Below are 20,119 nucleotides of genomic sequence, written 5' to 3' on the forward strand. Positions count from 1 at the left end.
TTTACCTCCTTGAGATAGATAGGATAATACCTTCATTTACAGAAAAGAAAGCCACCATGTTAAGAGCCTAAGGAAAGGAGTTCAAAGTCCCTCAGTTATGAGAGAGAGCATTTGAAATCAGGTCTCCTCCCTAGGACAGTGATGTTTTCATTATATCTGTTTAAGAACTACCACTTTTGAAGACCATTCAGGGATGCAAGAATATAAAAAAAATTTAAAGTCCAACTGTTAGTTTATTTGATACTGTAGGGAGAAGTTAAAAGACAAAAGACAGTAACAAAAAGAAATCCACAACAGTCATCCCAACACACCTATACTATCAACATAGGGTAAAACATCTAGAATTTAAAAGATGAAAACAAGCTGAAGGACAGCCATCAAGAAACTGATTACACTGCTGCTGAAGCCAGTCCAGAGTTCCAGGAGATGGAACTTGTTCTGTCAGCTTTTAAATGTTTCCCAGCGGACAGAGTCATGTCTGTCAATTAAATTCTACTGAATTTAAGTTCAGGAACAACCCTCTAGTTTGTAATTATCAAAATCAGCCTTGAAAAGGGGTCATTCCTCACCTCCATACTTACTCAGTATAAAATATGTGGGCAAAAGTCTTATTTAAACAATCAAGGGAAGAATTTTCAATCCTGATAATGGGCAATTAACAACAATTATTCTTCAGGACAAGGAAACTGTTAACCTAAAGACACTACTGGTATTCATATATTTTCAGTAACTGATAGGGACGTTTTCATTAAGTGAATTGTGGGTAATGAAAATAACCTACTACCAACAGTGCCAATACTATTCAAACTCAAGAGCTGTCTGGTAGCAGTTCTCCTCACCTACTAACTACTCACTCACTCGACTACCAAATTAAAGACATTTACTTCTTCCATTTTTGATCCCTATCCACCCCACAAGCATTCTAGTTCTTTCCTCTTGCTCAGTTCAGTTCAGTTGCTCAGCCGTGTCCGACTCTTTGCTACCCCATCAATCGCAGCACACCAGGCCTCCCTGTCTATCACCAACTCCAAGAGTTCACTCAGACTCACGTCCATCGAGTCAGTGATGCCATCCAGCCATCTCATCCTCTGCCGTCCCCTTCTCCTCCTGCCCCCAACCCCTCCCAGCATCAGAGTCTTTTCCAATGAGTCAACTCTTCGCACGAGGTGGCCAAAGTACTGGAGTTTCAGCTTTAGCATCATTCCCTCCAAAGAAATCCCAGGGCTGATCTCCTTCAGAATGGACTGGTTGGATCTCCTTGCAGTCCAAGGGACTCTCAAGAGTCTTCTCCAACACCACAGTTCAAAAACATCAATTCTTCGGCGCTCAGCTTTCTTCACAGTCCAACTCTCACATCCATACATGACCAATGGAAAACCATAGCCTTGACTAGAGGGACCTTTGTTGGCAAACTAATATCTCTGCTTTTCAATATGCTATCTATATTTCAACCCCTAAATATTCAACAACTTGAACTATAACAGCTCCTAAATAGAAAAAAATCCATTTGAGGTCCTTATCCTCCCTTCAATTCCTTGCTAACTTTTCAGAATTAAACACCCTCAAGAGATGAAATCATAATACATGTTTACTTATGAAGGTGAAGTCGCTCACTCGTGTCCGACTCCTTGCGACCCCGTGGACTGTAGCCTACCAGGCTCCTCCGTCCAGGGGATTCTCCAGGCAAGAATACTGGAGTGGGTTGCCATTTCCTTCTCCAGAGGATCTTCCCGACCCAGGGATCGAACCCAGGTCTCCCGCATTGGAGGCAGATGCTTTAACCTCTGAGCCACCAGGGAAGAAGGTAATCCCAAATACTATAGCTAATCCCAAATATTTAACGGGAAATTAATATCACCAAAGAAACAACACATTTCAGTTTAAACGAATCATACAGTCTACTTTCTGAGACCAGGAATTTTGGACATCAAAAGGACCACTGGATACTAACAGGGCCAAATGTTTACGCTGAAACTTTGTTCACATGCCTAAGGCTATATTAACTGCCAAATATGGAGCTAGACAAGGAATTCCCATTTTCTTCCCCTCTAATATAGAAGGCTCCCCAAACTGAAGTTAATGTTTCACGAATCCAGGTACACGCAATGCTAACATTTGAAAGACTAGCACGAGGTGCTAAAGCATTTCGACACAAGTTATTATCACAACAATCATATGGGGGGCAAGACGGAATAACTTTGCTATTACTCCACCTTCGGTGCACGTGTGTGGTTTTGTTTGTGTTTTGATCTTTAAGACAGCAAAGGCACTGACCCTCCAAAAAAAAAAATTCTGTTAAGAAATTAGGCATACCTTGGAGGAACAAAAAATTGATCTATGCGGAAAATTGTAGCTGCAATCTACAGTCGCCCCAAAGCGGCACAGGGCCATCTTAAGAAATCTGCCTTTAGAGATGCAGGTAAAATTCGATCAGATTCAACTAACAAAATTAACACAACCTAGGGACGCTATGTTTCTCCCCTTGACTATTCTTCCCACTCTCCCCAAGAAAGAAATGGGAGAAAAGAAATAAACCCCCTCCGCAGAGCACGCAAACATCTTTTCTATTCCTGAGTCAGTAAGAGATCGCCTGCATAAAAGGGCAAGGAGAAGGAGCACGTTATATATAGCCCGGGTTTCAGAACTCGTTCGGGCTAAAACCGAGGGAGTCAGAGACCGCGGAACACCAGGTACTGGGTAAGCAAAGCAGCGGCTGCCTTCAGACCCGGATTCTGTTTCCGTGCAGAGAAATGGTGCCCGGAGGCCGCTACTTTCGCATCTGCGTCGCTTCTGCCTCCGCCGACACAGCCTCTTTTCCCCTCCCCCACGGGCGGGGCGGCAGCGGCGGCCTCCCCGTTCCCGGGGAACCGGGAATAAGAGCCGCAAGAGTCGAGGATGAGTGTGGAGGGCTCCGCACCCGAAAACATCCTCTCCGGCAAGCCCACTCCCCCACGTCCCGTCCGAAGCCTCCATCAGCGCGCCTTTGGAGCCGCTGCGTCCCCTTACCCAGCTCGCCATCTCATCCCCAACCAACCCCGGCCCCACCTGTGCCCTCGGAGCCCTCCGTCCGCACGACGCGCGCCGGTCACCTCCCTGCCCACGCGGCCTCCCATCCCTCACCTGAGAGGAAAGGCTCGGTTTCTCTCACGCACACACCAGCAGCGTAGGCAGCCGGCAAGAACAATGTCTCTCTCGGCCTCACACCTCCGACACCGGGGCTCACGAACAGAACGGTTGCCGCGAGCCGCTGCGCGCGACGGGAATGTCCCCTTCCGACCACCACACCGACCGCCCTTCCCGGCCCCCGTACACACCTCCAACCAACAGCGGCGGCGGGTACGTCGCGCGGAGGTCAGCGGGAGAGTCGCCGAGGACCGGCTGCAGCGGGTTAGTCTCACTCGCCGCCCCCTCCCTCTGACAAATCTCAAGCCTAGGAAGCCGTAGAGCCGAGAGCTGGTTCCCCTCACAAACACCTCTTCCCGGGCGCCAGGCGCTGCGGCGAGCGACAAGGAACACGGACGTCCCGCCCCCTTTGCCGCCGCCCCCTCTTATTGTTTTACCCCTGCCGAAAGGGCTGGGGAACCCCCCAGCACGGCTTCAGCCAATCAAGCATCTCCTCCGCGAGCTGGACCCAACCTTCTCGCGTCCCTCTGCGGAGCACGCGCAGAACGCCGCCGCGCTCACGTACTCTCGCTCCCGGAAAGCCGGGGAACCGGAACCGGCCTGAAGCCGGGGCGAGAGTCCGCTGATTTGACGTCACAAGGAGGCTGCCTTTCTCCGGCCCAAGGCTCGGGCCTCGTCGCCCTTCGAGATCGCGGCGTAACAGGAGCCGGGTGGCTGCAGCGCTGTGCTTTCTGCGCTGTGCCGTTTTGGGGACTGATTTTCTGGTCCGTTTACATTATTAATGTTAAGGGGGGAGAGAATGTAGTGATTCTTCTTTCTGAACTAGGTATCTGCAGGTTGCTGCTCTAGACGAGCGTAAAATGCAGTTAGTGGCTCTAGCTGCTTGCACCGTAAACTCAGTCTAGGAAATGGAGGTTTTAAAGCTCCACGGAGAAGGGCACATCCTTTCAAACAGGTTTAACACAACGTACATTATAGGGCCTACTGCGTTCTAGGTACTGGGATGTGGAAAAAAAATACGACGTGGCCTCCACGGGTGTCGGGGGGAGGTTCTATTTCTTTGTGTGCCTGTTCAGTGTTCAGGCGTTGCTAAATACATGCTAAGCATTTTATATGCCAAAGCAGCTAAAAGGGTGAAATCCCAGGAGATATCAGGATTACAGCCCTGTCCTAGATCTAGGCTCAGACTTGGCCCCGGGGGCATAGCTGAGAAAACACTAGACACCGACTCATGACCTTGATTCATGGAAAAAGCCAAATCTGCTTCCAGTCAAGGAAGCCACTTTGCACCTTAGTTCTGGCAATGTTTCTCAGGGACTATCAAGACAGCTGAGGAATTTTGGAAAAGAGGAGCTGAGGAAATGGTGAAAGAAATTAAAGGCAATTAGGAAATGCCCATATACAGACAGAGTGTAGGCATACACATTTCAGCAGTTTTCTTCACAATCCTATTAAAGCAATTTAAAGCTTTAGTTTTTCACGTGTGAAAACAGGTTTACGGGGCAGTGCCAACATTTGAACCTCCAAAATCTACACTTTTAGGTTGCTCAGTCATTTTGTTATATGCAAAATATATGGGCTGTCACTTTTATGAAGTGAACTTTGACATGTTTTTCCTTAGAAGTAGCATAATACATTAAATGCAGATTGCCCTTCATATCTAATACTTATGTACCAGCCACTCATCTACTTTGTTTAATCCTCACAATAACCCTATAAAGTAGTTAATATTTTTATGCCTATTTAACACATGAAGAAACTGAGGCTTAGGTCAAGTAACTTGCCCAAGGTTATAACAGCTGCTACTCCGGTGGAGCTGGGATTCAAACACAAGCAGTCTGCCTTTTATGTGCACTCAGTGACATGCCCTTTACCACAAGCGATTAAACATTTTCATCGTACCAACCTTTCTATTGGTTGACATTTCTGTTTGCAGTTTGAAGCTCTTATGCACAATACTGTTATTCTTCATGTGCTCAGTTGCCGAGTTGTTTCCAACTCTTTGCAATCCCAAGGGTTATAGCCTGCGAGGCTCCTCTGTCCATGGGACTTCCGAGGCAAGAATATTGGAATGGGTTATCATTTCCTTCCCCAGGGGATCTTCCCCATCCAGGGATCGAACCTGCATCACCTGCATTGGCAGGCGGATTCTTTACCACTGACCCTCCAGAGAAGCAGTGATTTTTCACCAGGTATAAAAATTTCTCTAGATCTGTGATTATCAGAAATTAACATGCATCAGAATCACCTGGAGAACTTGTTAAAACACACAATGCTGGGTCCCATTCCCAGGGTTTCTAATTCAGCAAGTCTGTGTTGAGGCCTGAAAATCTGAATTTATAACAAGTTACCAGGCGCTGCTTGCTGCTCTAGGAACCACACTTTAAAAACCACTTATCCATGGGAGGGAGGTTCAAGAGAGAGGGGACATATGTATACCCATGGCTGATTCATGTTTAGGCTTGACAGAAAACAAAATTCTGTAAAGCAATTATCCTTCAATTAAAAAGTAATTTTTTAAAGAAATAGAAGATTAAAGACAAACAAAAAAAAGCCACTGATCCACACCATGGGTTGGCAAACATACAGTGTTAGAGGCCAGACAGTAAATGTTTTAGGTTTGGAAGCCATAAATATTCTCTGTTACATATCCAAGCTCATCTGCATTTTAAAATACTTTGAAAATGTTAAAAAAAAAATATTCTTAGCTCTGTCCATGTGTGCTCAGTCATGTCTGACTCTTTGCAGTCCCCATTGACTGTAGCCCTCAATGCTTCTCTGTCCATAGAATTTTCCAGGCAAGATTACTGGAGTGGGTCGCTATTTCATACTCTAGGAGATCTTCCCAACCCAGGGGTTGAACCTGAGTCTCCTGCATTGGCAAGTGGATTCTTTACCACTGTGCCACCTGGGAAACCCATTCTGAGCTTTTGGGCTGTGTAAAAACAGGCCTCAGACAAACCTTGCTCAAAGGTTTAGTATATCAGTAGGTGGAGTTATTGGGAAAAATTCCGTTATCTTGAATTTTTATTGAAATACCCGAAACTGCTTTCCTAAATCGTTATTTTTACTTCCTAAATGTCTCTCAAGAACGTGACCTTTGAATATCTCTCTGTACTTAGAGCTGCTACCTGGATTCAGGCCCCTTTCATCTTTCCAGAATGATTGCAACAACCTCCTAAGTAATCTCCCCGTCCTACAGAAACAACCTCCATGAAATACTCACTCCTCTTCAGGCAATATGGCAAGGAGACAAGTATAAATGTATTCATTCAATGGCTCAAGTCAAAAACTTCTAAGTCACTCTTGATTCTGTGTTTCTTACACCACACAGCAAATCACAGTAAATTTCTGTTCCCTCTACCTTCTTCCCTGGTGGCTCAGAGGTTAAAGCATCTGCCTCCAATGCAGGAGACCTAGGTTTGATCCCAGGGTCGGGAAGATCCTCTGGAGAAGGAAATGGCAACCCACTCCAGTATTCTCGCCTAGAGAATCCCCTGGACGGAGGAGCCTGGTAGGCTACAGTCCACGGGGTCGCAAAGAGGTGGACACGACTGAGCGGCTGCACCTTCACCTTCACCTTAACTACTATTACTGCTATTATTGTAGTTCATACCACCATCAGCCACTGCAGCAACCTTTTATTTAGTCTTGATGTACTGCTCTTATTTAACTATGGTTTAGCCTCACAGCAACCAGATCCTTTACAGCTATAAATCAGATAACATTGGCAAAACTCTCCAAAGGCAGCACAATAAAGTCCCAAGTCCTTACCATGCAAGGTGTCCCTAATTTAGTCCTCACTTATTACTTCCACATCTTTTCTTACTACTTTTTCTCTCATATACCTCAGTCCTTCCTTTGACACTTCACATTCCCACCCCAGTGTGGGTCTTGAATGTGAACCTTCATCAAAATTCTGTGAAAAATCAAAATAAACTGCATGTACTGATTTCCCAGAGTACACTGAAATACTTCATTCAGGCATTCTAAAAAATAAACTAGGCATGATTTTCCCTTACACAAACTACCCTTCATAGAATTTCAATTAACCCTATACTGCTTAAACAGTCTACTAGCTTGTCTAAACAGTATTTTGTGGCTATTTTGTACTCTATAGTATATATTTCCTATGTTCTCTTCTAGGTTGTTTTTTTATAAATAGTTTATCAAGTGGTAACCTACACATTGTCTGGCAGAGTGTCCACTCAGTAATAGCCTATAGGGTTCATTCATTAATTTCTCAGTACGTTCATTCAGTGGCCACTACTGAGTGCTATCAAGCAAAGAACTAGGCTCAAGATGAAGCAAAAATAAGCATATTGTCTTCAGGAAATTGGGAGGCGGGGGAGAGAGAAAGCCAGAGGAGAAAAGAGAAAACAAAAAGACAGGGAGAGACAGGAAAAGGAGAGGGAGAGTTAGAGAAAAACAGGAGGGAAGGAGGCAGTGCCAACAGACAGTCCTGTTAAGTGACACTACACCAGGGATATTGAATAGCACTGTGTACTTCACCTTCCTAACCTTCATTGAATTTTTGGATTTATAATTTATTATCTGATATTTTCCCTCTCTTACACACAAACCTTGAAAGTTCCACAAAGAGATACTCCTGTTTGCTTCTCCAGTCCAGCACTCGGTACTTGCACACTGAAAGTGCTCCCTAAATTGCTCCATAAAGTAGCTGACAAAGCCTTGTGAGAGCAGAGAAGGGAGAGCACCACAGTGTTCCTCTTGGACTTCTAGTAGTTTTTATACTTTTGCCCTAATTTCTAAAACAGCTTATGATTTTTATTCTTTCTTGATGAATAATAATAGTTTTTAGACTGCAGATTTTTCCCTTGCCCATAATTTAGGCAACATCCCAGAGGTTTTATTCATTACTATTATATTCTAAATACAGAAATATATATTTCTATTCTAAATATATAAATATATTCTAAATGAGCTTCCCTGGTGGCTCAGTTGATAAAGAATCTGCTTGCAGTGCAGGAGACCTGAGTTGGATCCCTGGATCAGGAAGATCCCCTGGAGAAGGGAATGGCAACCCACTCCAGTATTCTTGCCTGGGAAACTCCATGGACAGAGGAGCCTAGTGGACTGCAGTCCATCGAGTCGCAAAGAGTTGGACACGACTGAGCAACTAACACGTATTCTAAATTGTTTGGAAGTATATAGTATCTCTTATTTGATTCAGTTATGGTTTACAGAGAGTTGAGATTGCCTAAGCGGTTTGGATTTTTAAACACTTTATTTTTACTTGCTTTAGTGCTTGTAGTCTGTGAGTATGGTGTGTACATTTCTGTGCTTTGTAGAATTTGTTATTTCCCTTTGCGGTTGAAATCTTTTTACTGTCCTTTAATTTATTTTCATCTTTCTAATAGTTTTTACCTTTTTTACTTTTTATTTTGCAATAATTTCATAGATCTGAAAATTTGCAAAAATAATAAATGGATACCTGTCACCTACATTCCTCAAATGTTAGTATTTACTACATTTGCTTTCTCATTCTCATTAATTTTCTTTGGCTTGTCTCCTGTAGGTTGCCAACTCCCTGAGGACACGTTTCAACTGTTCCTGCCTCATCCCGTGCATACACAGTACTGTGCTTACACACTGGCACTCAGTGATGGCTCCTGAATGAACAAATCCAGGAGTATCAAAGAAACCTGCAAGTGGTTATTATGGATACTCCATCAGACAATTGATAGATTGTCATATGACCTCCATCCATGAAAAAGCATCTAGAAGAGGTTCTAGTTGAAATTTTCTTTGGACATGCTTTACCCTAAACACTTTAGTATTATTTCTTAAAAGACTAGGGCTTTTCCTTCTATACCCACAATACAGTTATCGAAATCAGGAATTAACATTTATACACTACTATAATCTGAGTGAATGAGTGATAGTCGCTCAGTCATGTCTGACTCTTTGCGACCCCACCGTCTGTAGCCTGTCAGTCTCCTCTGTCCATGGGATTCTCCAGGCAAGAATACTAGAGTGGGTTGCCGTTTCCTTCTCCAGGGGATCTTCCCAACCCAGGGATCAAACATGAGTCTCCTACATTGCAGGCAGATTCTTTACCATCTGAGCCACCAGTAAAGGGAAGTGAAGTCGCTCAGTCGTGTTCGACTCTTCGCGACCCCCGTGGACTGTAGCCCACCAGGCTCCTCAGTCCATGGGATTCTCCAGGCAAGAATACTGGAGTGGGTTTAGACATTCAGATTTCATCAACTGTCTGACTAATATCAAAAGGGAAAATTGTTTTCTAACCAGGATACAATTTAGGATTACAAATGAATCTAATTATCATCTGTCACCTTAGTCTTTTGTAGTCTAAAGTAGTTTCTCAGTCTTCTTTCATGACCTTGATATTTTTATTATTTTTAAAAAATATTTATTTATTTGGTTGTACCGAGTCCTAGTTGAAGCATGTGGGATCTAGTTCCCCACCCAGTGATCAAACCTAGGCCCCCTGCATTGGAAGTACAGGGTCTTAGCCACTGGACCACCAGGGAAATACCATGTCCTTGATACTTTTAAAGAGTGCAGGGCAGTTATTTTGAAGAATGCCCCTGCATGTGGTAACCTACGTTGTTTCGTGGTATTTAGATCTAGGTTACGCATTTTTGGCAAAAATACCAGAGAAGTACTGGTCTGTCCTCAGTGCATGATGGAGGCAGGTGATGTCCAGGTGTCCTATTACCAGTGATGTTTGCTTTGCTTGGTTAATGCAGTGTCTGAAGGAATTCTCCACTATAAGTTACTATTTTTCCCTTTATAATCAGTAAGTACCTTGTGTAGGCGACTACTTTGAGATTATATATATATCCCATTTATCATCATACTTTCACCCGGTTTTAGCAGCCACTGACGACTCTTGGCCGAGTCAGTGGTTGTAATAGTGGCTACCTAGTTATGATTTTTCTAATTCTATCATTCTTTCCACATTGATCAGCTGCATTTCTACTACAGGTAAGACCTTCTCTTCTTTCTCATTTTTAAAAATTCTTTTGTTTATATCAGTGTGAACTCCCAGATTCCTATTTGATAATCCATTACTATTAATGTTTATTTTCATGCTCACATTACCCCCCCTTGACCAGTGGAAGCCACACCAAGTTAGTTCAAGTGTATTACAGATTTTAATTACACACTGTTTGGTGCATAAAAATAAACCACTAAATCTTTTCAAAAAGTGAAAGAAAACAAAAAGTGGCAAAGGCCTAAGAAAAGACAATGGCAAGTAGAAAAGAAATTTAGAAATATATAAGTGGCAAAGATGTGATGATTAACTAGGTATGGGAGATAAGGGAAAAGTTTAGGATAGATTCCTTTGCTGGATTTGTCTGAGTGACAAAAGAACCACCATTAATATTCAGTGAGAAGGGGAATACAGAACTTTGGGTTTCTTCTATCCATATGGGTATATACAATATTATACTAGCTACTTCATTCAATACATTCTGATCTTAATGCCACGTTAGAAAGGTCTCTGACCACTGAATCTAAAGGAGCCCCCGTCACTCTCCATCTCTTTACCCTGCTCTACTTCTGCTGCGATTCATGGGGTCGCAAAGAGTCGGACACAACTGAGTGACTGAACTGAACTGAACTAAACTTCTGTTAATAGCACTTACCACGATCTGACATTCTATTAATTTTTGGTGATTTTTTTTTTTCTCCCGTGGCTTGTGGGATCTTAATTCCCCGACCAGGAACAAATCCAGGTACTTAGCAGTGACAGTGCAGACTCATAACCACTGGACCACCAGGGAATTCCCAATCCTTTGGTGTATGGCCTCTCCAATAAACCAAGTTCCATAATGACTCAGATTTTGTCTGCTTTGACCAATGCTATATCTGTGCCACAAAGGAGACATTCAAAATAAATTCATAAATAAATAAACGTGTATGTGTGTGTATATGGAGGGAGAGAGGGATGGGGGGACAGAAAGAGGGAGAGAGATGGGATCATAATTAACATTGTTTCGCAAGACATTCTCTTTTTTTCTTAACAGTGTGACTGGACATCACTTTATATTGCTGCTGCTGCTGCTAAGTCGCTTCAGTCATGTCCGACTCTATGTGACCCCATAGACGGCAGCCCAACAGGCTCCCCCGTTCCTGGGATTTTCCAGGCAAGAACACTGGAGTGGGTTGCCATTTCCTTCTCCAAAGCATGAAAGTGAAAAGTGAAAGTGAGTTGCTCAGTCGTGTCTGACCCTCAGCGACCCCATGAACTGCAGCCTTCCAGGCTCCTCCGTCCATGGGATTTTCCAGGCAAGAGTACTGGAGTGGGGTGCCATTGCCTTCTCTGCACTTTATATTGCTGCTGCTGCTGCTGCTGCTGCTGCTGCTGCTACTAAGTCGCTTCAGTCGTGTCCAACTCTGTGCAACCCCATGGACGGCAGCCCACCAGGCTCCCCCATCCTTGGGATTCTCCAGGCAAGAACACTGGAATGAGTTGCCATTTCCTTCTCCAATGCATGAAAGTGAAAAGTGAAAGTGAAGTCACTCAGTCGTGTCTGACTCTTAGCGACCCCATGGACTGGAGCCCACCAGGCTACTCCATCCATGGGATTTTCCAGGCGAGAGTACTGGAGTGGGGTGCCATGGCACTTTATATTATTAGTACTTAATTATTTTCAATGGTTCCATAGGTGAGAAATGACATCCTAAGCTTAGAGACTGTAAGCTAAATTACAAAGAAAATTATGAGGATGGAATCAAAATAAATATAAGCTACAAATGTGAATCAAAAGGACTAATAAACTTCATAAGAAATCAGTATGAAAACCTAACCAATAGACATGCAAAGTATGTCCCATTTATAGAAAAAAAAGGACTTAGCATCAAACATATATGAAGAGCTGTTAAATGGAAACAATGCAAACCATAAACTGGCAAATATTTTTAAACGAAAACGTCCAATTTTCAAAAAATATATACCCTGTACATTTTTGTCGCAAGTAAATATTAATTCATCCTTCTAAAAAAAGTTTAACAAGACATACCAAAAGCTTTCAGATGTCTATACTTTTTGGGTCAATAATTCTACTTCTGGGTATTTATTCCTCTGAAGATATGCACCAAGAAATTCATTGTGATATTATTTATTATCATTTAAAAACTGGAGGCATCTTAAATATCTGATAATAGTGAATGGTTAACTATGACACATATCCTTGACACATATACATCAAAAGCTATAGATTTAAATATTTAACAATATATTTTTAAGTTATATATTTATATTTTAGTATGAAATCCAAACATGTTTATGAATCAATCTTAGGTTAAAAAATATAGTTCATACTTTTGGTTGTTTTTGTTTTATTTTATTTTATTTTTTTAAGGTAAGAAATGGATTTATTCAGATTGAGAGAAGCGCAGTCCACAGACGGAGTGTGGGCCATTGCAGAGGGCAAGTGCGGCCAGTTTGGGGTTTTTTGTTTTTGTTTTTTTTACAAAAAAAAAAAGAAGGAAAAGAGAGCCAATCACCATCAGCAGGTGAATTTTTTAGAAGAGTAAAATTATTAGAATTATATTAACTGATGCTGATTTTTATTATAGACTTCAGCATAAAATACTTCACTGACATTTTACTTTATAAAGTTTTTCCTTATACCCTCTCATTTCAATCTTATTGGTCTTTGAAGATCAAACAATTCCATTACCACAATTTTGCTGATGAAGTGGGTGTTTAAGAGATGACTTTACAAGCATGTTTAAGGACCACACTTATTCTGTATAAGTAAGACAGGACCCAAAACTATGAAGACTAGGCATTAGAAGAGAATCAAATCCAAATCCTTAAAGGATTCTCATTTTTCTTAGTGTCTTTACTCATCACAAATTTAACCTTTCAAGATTTACATAACATTTAACCTTTTGAGACATACGTAACAAATGTCTTGGACCTGCTACCAATTCAGTTAGTAAGGAAGGATTGGACTGCCAGCAGTATAGTCTGGGCTCTGGAGCCAGGCTGCCAGGATTTGCATCCCAGCTTCATCTCATCACTTACTAAATGTATGACCTGAGTATACTTCCTCTATATGACCTTGGACAGGATGCTTAACTTTTCTGTGCTTCAGTGTTTCTCATCTGTAAAATGGGCCATAAATATCTACCTTATGGTCTTCCCTCGTGGCTCAGTGGTAAAGAATCCACCTGCCAAAGCAGGAGACACAGATTCAATTCCTGGGTCAGGAAGACCCCCTGGAGAAGGAAATGGCAACCCGCCCCAGTATTCTTGCCTGGAAAATCCCATGGACATGGGAGCCTGGTGGGCTACAGGCCATGGGGTCACAAAAGAGTCAGACATGACTTAGCAACTAAACAACAGCAATGGTCTCGACCTTATTACAACACTATAAAGATTAGATCTGTTAATAAAAGCAAAACATTTATACCATGCCTGCTGCTGCTGCTGCTGCTAAGTCGCTTCAGTCGTGTCCAACTCTGTGCGACCCCACAGACGGCAGCCCACCAGGCTCCGCTGTCCTTGGGATTCTCCAGGCAAGAACACTGGAGTGGGCTGCCATTTCCTTCTCCAATGTGTGAAAATGAAAAGTGAAAGTGAAGTCACTCAGTCGTGTCCGACTCCGCGACCCCACGGACTGCAGCCTACCAGGCTGCTCCATCCATGGGATTTTCCAGGCAAGAGTACTGGAGTGTAAACATCAGCACTTCGTGTCTGGTTCATGAAAAAGTAAATGCACCAATTGCTTTCAGCTGATTACTTTTTCACTGCTCACTGCTTTGCTCTGAAGGAACAACTTAGAGTTGTATATAGCATTTTATGGTTTTCAAAACACTTTCAAAACATTACCTCATTGCAGTTTCACAAGCAATTCACAAAGCAGGCAGGCTGCACAAGGCTAAAAGTGGCCAATTTAGAAAGAGACCCCAGAGTCCCCCATGGCTAATTTAGTGCCACTAAATGATGAACCCCCTTAGCCTTGGATCAAGCCTTCCTAATTGAAAACTGGTTTCTCAAGAATTTCAGGACTCTCTTGGTGCAGCTGGCTCCTTTACAAAGCTTTTTGATGCAAAGAGAAACCTACTTTGGTGAGTAAGATAAACCTCATTCCTTTTAAGGCAGAAGAGGAAAAAGACTATTATGGCCTGAACAAAGAACAAAATGTTCATTTCTCCTGAAATCTTTCCATCCATTATCTTTGTGAGACTGGGACAGGCTAGGACTGAAGAGATGTTCTTCCTCTCCATTCAGGCATTGTATGTGAAAGTGTCACACATCCATAAAGTGCATTAAAAACTTGTGCAGCCTGCCCATTTGCTGTTCAGTATAAAATGTAAATAAATGACTGCTCTAGATGGTGGATTTTCAGCCATGTAGCTGGTTTAGATCACTAAAGTCTTCAAGTAGAGGAGATTCTAAAAGCTACCAAGCTTGACAGAATAAAGGTTGCAAACTCTTGAGATACCTTCTTCAGAATTTAGAGACAATAATCTCATCATAAATCAAGAAATAGGCTTGGGATTACAAAAGTAAGCCACCCTGAATAATGGTTTGTAAATTCTAATGAATTCTATCCAATGCTCAGAAAGTTATGATGACAGCTAAAATCACCTCAGGCTAAGTGATCTAAGAGATAGAATAATCCTAACAACTAAAGATAACATAAATAAAAGAAGAGTCATCTGTCCTGAGTTGCCTGGAGTGCAGAAAATGATGACTTTGGAAAGAAGCTTCATCAGTGTTTATCTTGCACTGTTCAGGGTAGACTATATTTGGCAGATGGCTACATGGCCTATAGCCATCTCAGGGCTACAGGCTGTGTTTAATTCTTCAGGCCTTTGGCTCAGACAGTAAAGAATCCGCCTGCAATACAGGAGACCCGGGTTCGATCCCTGGGTTGCGAAGATCCCCTGGAGAAGGGAATGGCTTCCCACTCCAGCTAGCGGGCTACAATCTGTGGGGTCACAAAGCGTCGGACACAACTGAGCAACTAACACTACAGCCTGGATATGAGATACCTTCAAGGTATCCAGGCTTTCCTTGTGGCTCAGCTGGTAAAGAATCTGCCTGCAATGTGGGAGACCTGGGCTCGATCCCTGGGAAGATCCCCTGAAGAAGGGAAAGGCTACCCACTCCAGCATTCTGGCCTGGAGAATTCCATGGACTGTATAGTTCATGGGGTTGCAAAGAGTTGGACACAACTGAGCGGCTTCACTTTCACTTTCCACTTTCATGCATTGGAGAAGGAAATGGCAACCCACTCCAGTATTTTTGCCTGGAGGATCCTAGGGACAAGGGAGCCTGGTGGGCTGCTCTCTATGGGGTCGCACAGAGTCGGACACGACTGAAGCGACTTAGCAGCAGTAGCAGCAGCAGTTCTCACTAAGCAGTCTGACCCAGAGGAGGGTCCCTGGTCAGCGGATATTCTGTTTATTGGAAAGGCATATCTGCTTCTGTGAAAAGGCATTCTGGAGTCATTAATCAGTCTTCAACGGATTAAGTGTTAACTCCTATCCCTGAGCCAGATTTCCTCATGGAGGGATGAGGGGAAGAGAGAGGTTGTAGCATGAGAAGCCAGAGCTGAGGGCCAAATCCTCCCCTTAAATACAGAAGGATGAAACACATGGGATCAAATCCCTTTTTCTTCACTCACTAGTTTTGTGACACTGGTCAGGTTAGTTTATTTCTTTGACCTTTACTTTCCTCATGGATAAACAGCCAACTTTAGGGGACTTCCCTGGTGGTCCAGGGGTCAAGACTCCGTGCTTCCACTGCTGGAAGCATGGGTTCAATCCCTGGTCAGGGAACTAAGATACTGAATGCCACATAGCACGGCCAAGAGAAAAGAGCCAACTTTAGGGTTGTTGGAAGGATTATTTATAGTGTTTAGCACAGTGTCTGGCATGGTAGATATAAGAGTCTGATTCCTGTTATAAAACTGAGACAGACCTTCAACAACAGGGGACCCCAACACAGCACTTGACAAAGTTAGAAACAGACACTAGCCCAGGACCACCCTCCCTTATTCCAATCTTCATTCTCCTCTTGGGTCAATTACTTGGTTTGACAGTACAAAGAAACCACGGTAAAAAACTTCGTCTTAAGTAGACAAATTCAGGAGGAGGAAAGGGATACCATACCTTTGAAAGCAGTTTATTCAATTAGTCTCTTTCAGCAACCAGGCTACAGAATTATTCAGGGCAGTAAAAAGCCAACTGTATGCAAAATAAAATGCATTCATCAGCAGACAGAAAACTTCAAAAAAAAGTGATAGAGCTGGTATGAAACTTCTTCTGACTGGAAAAAGATCATCATAAAAAATCAGGTAGCTGATACACAGTAAAAGTATTTTGGCTTTCTTCTGCCTTAGCCAATTGAGCGCAAAATACAGCCAATTCCTCATGCAAAGTGTCAGCATCAGCCCTTAATTTCACCCACACATTTCCAGGTGTGACCACTTCCTTGTGGGTTCTTGGCTCACTGAACTCTGGCTTCCGGCAGCAGAACACGCCTCTGAGCTTTACCTCAGCAGGAAGCATATAAGAGGTTTATGATTAAGGCAAGAATCTTCTTCATAATCAAAGATTTGTCCTACCCTTCTGGCCAGACCATCAGCCTGACTTTATATATATAGATATATATCTACCCTCCTTCTTCCAGGTTGCGGCTCTGACATCTGACTTGTTGACTCGAGCTCTCTTAGGTGAGCCCTGGCTGTGGAAATACATTTCCAGGGTCCTGGTAGCTGGCTCAAAACTGACAGAAGCTCTCAATGGCATTTTCATGTATAGCCGGGCTTCAGAGATCCCAGGCCTGATCCCTAACTCCAGAGCCAGGACCGCAGATTACCCAAGTTGTGAAAAGGGAAAGACAACTTAAAAGTTATTGACCAAATGACTTCTATGCACACGAAAGCAGACCCAGATAAAGTGTGTTCACAAGAGCAATAATGTTACAAACAGTTTTTCCCTAAGCCACCAAGAGTTGTAGGAAACCCAAGGAACTTTCAGCCCTTTAAATGTCAACAAAAGAGTAATAAGAGAGTTTGGAGGCTTCTCTATAAGCAGAGTTGGGAAAAGATAAAAAAGCACTAAGAAAGACTGTTTCAGATTAAGTAAATGTGACTTCCTTAAATGCTGCTTGTAAACCAGAAGTTTTTAATCTAAGTCTCAGCACATTTTGAGGGGTGGAGATAGAGGATGTTTAGGAAACCATGATTTGTACATATGCATGCATGCATCTTTTTTTTGCCCGGAAGGTCCACATTGCATTGCCTTCTAAAATATATCTAACCTAAAAGGTTAAGAACTAATGATTTAAACCACATTCTTCTTCAGTGTGTATCATGGTAATAATGAGTTGTTTATTTAAAAGAAGGCTTTACAATATAAAGAAGCTTCACAAAAGTCATATTTAACTAAAATTCTATGCTAATCAGTGACTTTGGCTTACCACATGAAGGGATGCTAAACTATTTCCTGGTTTTGATGTTGACTAGTGATACAGGATGTCAAATTGGGGGATACCACACTAAGAGGTGTTGAACTATCTCCTGGTTTTGATGTTGACTACAGTGATACAGGATGTCAAATTGGGGGATACCACACCAAGGGGTGTTGAATTATCTCCTGGTTTTGATGTTGACATCATTGGAGGGAATGATGCTGAAGCTGAAACTCCAGTACTTTGGCCACCTCATGCGAAGAGTTGACTCATTGGAAAAAACTCTGATGCTGGGAGGGATTGGGGGCAGGAGGAGAAGGGGACAACCGAGGATGAGATGGCTGGATGGCATCACTGACTCGATGGACGTGAGTTTGAGTGAACTCCGGGAGTTGGTGATGGACAGGGAGGCCTGGCATGCTGCGATTCATGGGGTCGCAAAGAGTCGGATACGACTTAGTGACTGAACTGAACTTAACTGACAGTGATACAGGATGTCAAATTGGGGGAGATGGGGTGAGGGTTGCACAGGACCTCCCCACACATTTCTTTGCAACTCTCTATTAATCTATCCTTATTCTATTGCAAAAACAGTTAAAAATTTTAAAACATAAGTTCTGGAATCTGGTGGAGTTTTGTTCTTAAACCCAGCTCTGCGTTTATAACTTGCATGATGCTGGAAAAATTATTAAGTTCTCTGAATCTGTAAAAAGGCATAATTGCAATTCCTATCTCATAGACCTGCTGGTACAGATATAAATTATGATGATTACTGTTAGGCAAAATGCTCATAGCCTGGATATCAGCCTTCACTGAGTGGCAGGTACATGGTTTTCATATATGGTTGTTAAAGTAGAAATTGTTTCCTTTGGGGTAATCTTGGAAACAAAAATCCTTAAAGTGGCAGTAAACAGCATAAACAAGGAACTACTTTTTAGAAATCAGAAGAAAGTCTAGTTTAACAGAGACAGTAGTGAAAAGTGAAAGAATTAGTCACTCAGTCATGTCCGACTCTTTGAGACTCTGCCAGGCTCCCCGTCCATGGAATTCCCCAGTCAAGGATACTGGAGTAGGTAGCCATTCCCTTCTCCAGGGGATCTTCCCGACCCAGGAATTGAACCTGGATCTCCTGCATTGCAGGCAGATTCTTTACCGTCTGAGCCACCAGGGAAGCCTCAACAGAGACCATAAGCGGTTAGTAAAGGAAGGAACACACAAAAGACACACAAAACAAAAGCAGATGAGGCAATTTTTCACAATGTGTACACCAGCCCATATTTGCTCAGCATCATGGTGTACTTAAGGACTTAGAATCTTCATCTAGATCATATCTGTTTAATAGTAGACAAAATAATAATGATACTGTGCATTTCACAAAGCCACATGTTTTCCATTAAGGATTTAAATAAACCTAAAGCTTGGAAATTGGCCGATATTATGGTTTTTAAAAGAAAAATAAAAGGACATTATATAAGCCATCATTTTTATTAATAGTTTGCTTTCAAGGAGTGTCTATACTAAGGTTTAAGATGGAGGTTTGCTCAGGGCGTGGTGAGAACAAACAGAAGGGGCAATGACATCAACCTGGAGGCTCAGAATTCCTGGAGATGACACCTGAGCTGAATCTGGACATAAGAATGAGCCATGCTTCCCAGGTAGCTCAGTGGTAAAGAATCAGCCTGCAACAGAGATGTGGGTTTGACCCCTGGGTCAGAAGACCCCCTGGAGAAGGAAATGGCTGCCCAATCCAGTATTCTTGCCTGGGAAACACCACGGACAGAGGAGCCTGGAAGGCTACAATCCATGGGGTCACAAAGAGTCAGACACAACTTAGCAACTAAACAACAACAACAAAAGAATGAGCCAGGGAAGGAAGTGCAATGGTTGACAACAGCTGTCCCAGGCAGAAGGAAGAGCAAGTACAAAGCTGGAGCAATGCTGACATGTATTGGCAAGAAGAGGTAGTTTGGTGTTACCACAACATCAGCTTCAAGGCTGAACCCAATATCTCAAAAAGGAGGGGAGCAGGGCAAATAGCATTAAAAGAAATTTTACCTTTAAGCCTTTCCACTGTATATAAATCCCAGAAAAAGTAATTGCACAAATACTTTCATCCCAGAACCTACTTCTATGACGGGCAAAGATGACAACACAGAGGTCTAAGAAAAGCTGGGCTTAATTTCCATGAAAAACCTCTGCATTTCTTCCCTATTTTTCTATACAAACTGAGAAAATATAAAGATTTTAAATATTTAAAAGCAGTTCTTTTTCTTTCTCTTGGACTAGGAAGGGGTCTGATGACCTTTGCTATAAAATGTGGTGTCTTAAAAAGGAATCACAGAGGAAGCTATAATAACATTTAGTCAAAGAAACCCATAGAAGTGACTGGTTTCTGCCAGTTGGCTTAGGGATACATATTTCATATCATTTTTGGAGATTTCTGGTCTGAGGACTAAACATCATTGCTCATTTTATGGGCACTGGAAAGCAGTATCTAGTGAAGGAAGCATATTCATTGGTTACCTGGGTGCTCTTTGGAAGGACTGACGCTAAAGCTGCAACTCCAGT

The 20,119-nt window shown here is 42.7% G+C and overlaps 1 protein-coding gene across 26 annotated transcripts in view; it reads right to left on the minus strand.

Annotated features, from left to right (window-relative positions):
- G3BP2 (G3BP stress granule assembly factor 2) overlaps positions 1-20,119 on the minus strand; it is an 86,959-nt gene that overhangs the window by 33,690 nt on the left and 33,150 nt on the right. For 5 of the 26 annotated variants that reach the window (XM_060417237.1, XM_060417228.1, XM_060417240.1 and 2 more), the window contains one exon: positions 16,249-16,323. The exons of 13 other annotated variants lie outside the window; for them this stretch is intronic. The gene's annotated coding sequence lies outside the window, so the exon portion shown is untranslated. Of the gene's footprint in view, positions 1-3,120; positions 3,526-16,248; positions 16,324-20,119 lie in introns of those variants that run through there. 8 more of the 26 variants (XM_060417244.1, XM_004009919.6, XM_042251509.2 and 5 more) reach the window with 2 other exon arrangements.

This window comes from Ovis aries, chromosome 6 (genome assembly GCF_016772045.2).
Source record: "Ovis aries strain OAR_USU_Benz2616 breed Rambouillet chromosome 6, ARS-UI_Ramb_v3.0, whole genome shotgun sequence".
NCBI classification, from domain to species: Eukaryota; Metazoa; Chordata; class Mammalia; order Artiodactyla; family Bovidae; genus Ovis; species Ovis aries.